Source organism: Arachis stenosperma, chromosome 3 (assembly GCF_014773155.1).
Source record: "Arachis stenosperma cultivar V10309 chromosome 3, arast.V10309.gnm1.PFL2, whole genome shotgun sequence".
In the NCBI taxonomy this organism is placed as follows: Eukaryota; Viridiplantae; Streptophyta; class Magnoliopsida; order Fabales; family Fabaceae; genus Arachis; species Arachis stenosperma.
In genome coordinates, this window is record NC_080379.1 from 92,407,567 (window position 1) to 92,412,115 (window position 4,549).

The window sequence follows — 4,549 nt, forward strand, 5'->3', positions numbered from 1 at the left end:
AGGATTACATGTCACAATATCCATCCAAACCCCAATCCAATTCACTGTGAGGAAGCTTCTCTAGCATGAATCCTCCATTCCTTTCCCAAGGTTCCGAAGGATTCCAATTATGGATAGTTTCTTTCCCAAGACAACTATCCAATGGAATTAGATCGAGAAGCTTTCTAACAAAATTCAAGAGAAAAGATTGAAGAAGAAGATAAAAACTATTATTGATTCATTGAATTACAATAGAGCTCCCTAACCCAATGAAAGGGGTTTAGTGAGTCATAGCTCTGAATTCAATTCCAAAAGACGAAAACTAGAAAATTGATCCAAAAGTTCCCAGTGTGTAAAAGTGTCTTAACCAACTTAAATTCTATCCTATTTATACACTTTCTAAATTGAGCTTCTGTTGTGTTTCTTGGGCTTTGAGGCCTTTCCCTGATTTCCTTTTGCTTTGGGTTTATGATCCAAAATCCTGATCAGGCTGCTGATCCAATTCTGTAACATTCATTGAGCAAACTTAGTGATAATCAAGTAATGACACATGACTCAACAAATTGAAGTTCCAGACTCATCAATTCTTAAGGCCCAATCCCATAAACCATGATATTCAATTGGGTTTCATACCAGAGTATGTTTAAGTTAATATTTGTGCTCAAATGCTAACTTAAACTGCAATATCTTTGGCCCAGAAACCTTTTAAAATTGTGGCGTTTAAGTTGCAGTTTAAGCTTAAACTGCAACTTAAACGTTGGACACTCCTGGAGGTGGTATAATTCGAGCACGTTTAAGCTTCAGTTTAAGGTTAAACTGAAGCTTAAACGTGGAAATGGAAGAAGGCAACCCTGGAGTGTGAAATTGTCGAACACGTTTAAGCTTCAGTTTAAGGTTAAACTGAAGCTTAAACGTGGAAATGGAGGAAAGCATCCTGGAGGGTAAAGGTCGAACACGTTTAAGCTCCAGTTTAAGCTTAAACTGGAGCTTAAACGTGGAAATGCAAAACGCAACCCTGGAGGAGAATGTCGAACACGTTTAAGCTCCAGTTTAAGGTTAAACTGGAGCTTAAACGTGGAAATGGCTCCCTGATGCATTTCATTTCTGGCGTTTAACTTCCAGTTTAAGGTTAAACTGGAGGTTAAACGCCACTTTCAGCTTTCATGATTTTGGCGTTTAATGCTCCAGTTTAAGCTTAAACTGGAGCTTAAACTCCACATGTGATATTCAAGCTTCTTTTATTGATTTTGTTGCTTCCTTGCCTAGCCTCTTCTTCCCTGAAATCATCAAAACAACTGCATCAAAGTCTTGCAACATTTCATGAGAAATCTTTCATTCATAGCATTCAAGTAATATAACTAAAAACTCATGAAATTTGTATCAAAATCATACTGTTTGGATGGTTCATTGCTTTGTTATTCATTTAACTATTCTTGGTTACTTTAAGCTCAAGAAAATGCATAAAACAACTAAAACTAACAGAAAAATGCTAGTGAAACTAGCCTAAGATGCCTTGGCATCATTCGTACTCTGGGCGTCCTACTTGAGAACGAAGGCGTGGCATGCCAGTTCATTGATCCAGAGAGGAAGGTTGCAGCCCCAATAAGTGCGTGCCACTTGAGGTCGAAGTCGTGGCACGCCAACACAAGTATCTAAGGAAGAAGAACAATGGGTGAGCCACTTAGAACATAACGTGTGGCATGCCAAGGCAAAGTGACCAGAGGCGTGCCACTTGAATACTGGGCATGGCACGCCAATTACTGGACCAGAAGGGCTACCCATGCTTTATCAAGGCCGTGGCACGCCAGTTCTGGGCGTGGCACGCCAGTTCTGGGCGTGGCACGCTAGTGTAAGTTTCTAGATAAGAAGAATGAGGAGTTATTGAAGGCGTGGCATGCCCGACCTGGGCAAGGCATGCCAGTGTAACATTCCAGAGAAGAAGGATGAAGAGTCACTAAGGGCGTGCCACGCCAGACTTGGGCCTGCCACGCTAGTTTAAGTTTCTAGAGGAGGATGATCTACTTTATTGAGGGCGTGGCACGCCAGACTTGGGCGTGCCACGCCAGTTCAAACATCCAGAGAGGAAGAAGAGAAGAAGCCACTATGGGCATACCACTTGAGCACGAAGGCATGGCACACCAGGCTAGCTACATGAGAATGGTGTGCCACTTGGAAGCCCGGCGTGGCACACCAAGCCAAGCGGAGGAGCTGGGCGTGGCACGCCGCTCACACGCCACTCACCGCTAGGCACATGGTTCATTTTAATAAGTTTTTCCTTTTATTTTCAATTGTAATTTTCTTTTCCTTTTTGTAACTTTTAATTTCTAGTGCCAGGAGTAGTATAAATACCCCCTAAGAGTACTGAAAAGGGGGTTAGAAAGTTGGATTGGTAGTTTAGTCTTACTTTACACTTCACTTCATCTACTTACATCTCTTGTAGTTTTCTTTGAGCTTTGAGTAGCTAAACTCCCTCTAATTGGGAGAGGGAGCTCTATTGTACTTGATGGATTAATGATACTGAATTTTTTCTTCTCTTCATCTTCTTTTTAATTTTCTAGAAGGAATTTCGTTCTTCATGTTGGTGTTCAATCATCTTGGAAAAGAGGTTGAATGCAAAATGGATTACATGGGAACCTTGGAAAAGGAAACATGAAACCATGCTTGAAATCCCTTCTCACACTTTAGTAGATCTGGGTTTTGGGATTAGATATGGTGACATGAAATCCACCCACTATTTAGATTGGCTGATTATCAAGATTTGAGAGATTGAATCACCAAGGGATTGGAGTTCAATCAATCATGATTGCCAAGAGGTCAATGAGTTGCATGATTGAAGAAGAGATGATCTAGATCTAATCCAAGGAGAGCAACATCTCTTAATCCCAATAAATTTCCCTATTTTTATCTTCCTTATTCCTTATAGCTTTCTTTTAATTTCTGCTTTTACCCATTCCCCATTTACAGTTCAGTCATTTATGTTTTAGCACTTTACAATTTTGTTATTTACTTTTCTGCACTTTATTGCTTTCCTTTACCTATAAGTCATTTACATTTTTGCTATTTAGATTTCTATACTCAACAATCTCCATTGATTAGCTTAAGTAAATTCACCCATTAACTAAAGTTGCTTAATCAATCAATCTCTGTGGGATTCGACCTCACTTAAAGTGAGTTATTACTTGACGATCATTTGGTGGACTTGCTAAAGAATGGATTCATTATATAGTGAGTGAAATCTGGTCATCAAGTTTTATGGTGCCGTTGCCGGGGATTGATTTTGAATTGACAATGATTAAGTTGATGAGTATTTAGATTAAGCATTTTCTTTACTTTGTTAGTCTTTTTAATTTTAGTCTTTACTTTATTCATTTCGTTTAATATTTGAATTCTTAAATGTTCAATGTATATATATCCACTCTAACAAGAAGTACACTAACTATTTGATGCTTTGCATCAATTAAAATTGACTTACCCACCCTTCTTCCCAAAAAAGGGTGATAAATCTTGTTTTAGATTGTGTTTTGTGTTGTGTATGTCAGGTAGAAGAAGAGCTATAACCTCTTACGACTCTGAACTGGAGAGAACATTTTTGAGATTGAAAAGAGAAGCAGTGAAAAGAGGCAAAAGGGTAGTTGGTGAAGAAGATGAAGAAGAGGATCCAGCCCAAAACATGGAAGGTAAAGCACACAATCGTCATAAAGAAGTGGCTGGCAACCATTCTCCCCCACAAGAAAGGAGAGTGATAGGCTCTTACATCAATTCCAATCCTGGGAATTGTGGGAGCAGCATCTTGGGACCCAACATACATGCCAACAATTTTGAGCTCAAACAACAGCTAATCACTCTTGTTCAAAACAACTGTTGATTTGGAGGAAATGCTCAAGAAGAACCAAACCAACATCTAACCACATTCTTGAGAATTTGTGACACTGTGAAGGCTAATGGTGTTCACCCAGACACTTATAAGCTGCTTTTATTCCCCTTTTCTCTCAAGGATAAAGCATCAAAGTGGCTAGAATCCTTTCCAAAGGAGAGTTTGACAATATGGGAAGAGGTGGTGATTAAATTCTTGGCAATATTTTACCCTCCCTAAAGAGTTAACATGTTGAGGGCTAAGGTGTAAACATTTAGACAACAAGATGGGAAAACCCTTTATGAGGCATGGGAGAGATACAAGGAGTTGACAAGAAAATTCCCTCTGGATATATTCAATGAATGGGTACAACTGCACATCTTCTATGAAGGATTGACTCAAGAGTCAAAGAAGGCTTTAAATCACTCTTTAGGAGGCCTTCTTAACAAGAAGACGACAATTGAAGAGGCCATAGACATCATAGAAACTGTGGCCAACAATGAGTACTTCTATGCCTCCAACAAAAACCCAAGAAGGGGAGTAATGGAGCTCAACTATAAGGATGCTCTACTGGCTCAAAACAAGGTGATCACAGCTCAACTAGCAGCTCTAACCAAGCAAATGGAGAAGAATCAAGTCACAGCTATCCATGCTCAAGAACCTATGCAAGAAGAAGACAACCCAGAAGTTGAATATGAATGGGAGGAAGCCAATTAT

General features: G+C 39.5%; 1 non-coding gene across 1 annotated transcript; it reads right to left on the minus strand.

Annotated features, from left to right (window-relative positions):
• Window positions 1–4,081: 4,081 nt before the first annotated feature.
• On the minus strand, window positions 4,082–4,188 carry LOC130972235 (small nucleolar RNA R71). Its single transcript, XR_009083427.1, has one exon. It is a non-coding gene; the product is annotated as a small nucleolar RNA R71 (small nucleolar RNA).
• Between the last annotated feature and the right edge of the window lie 361 nt (window positions 4,189–4,549).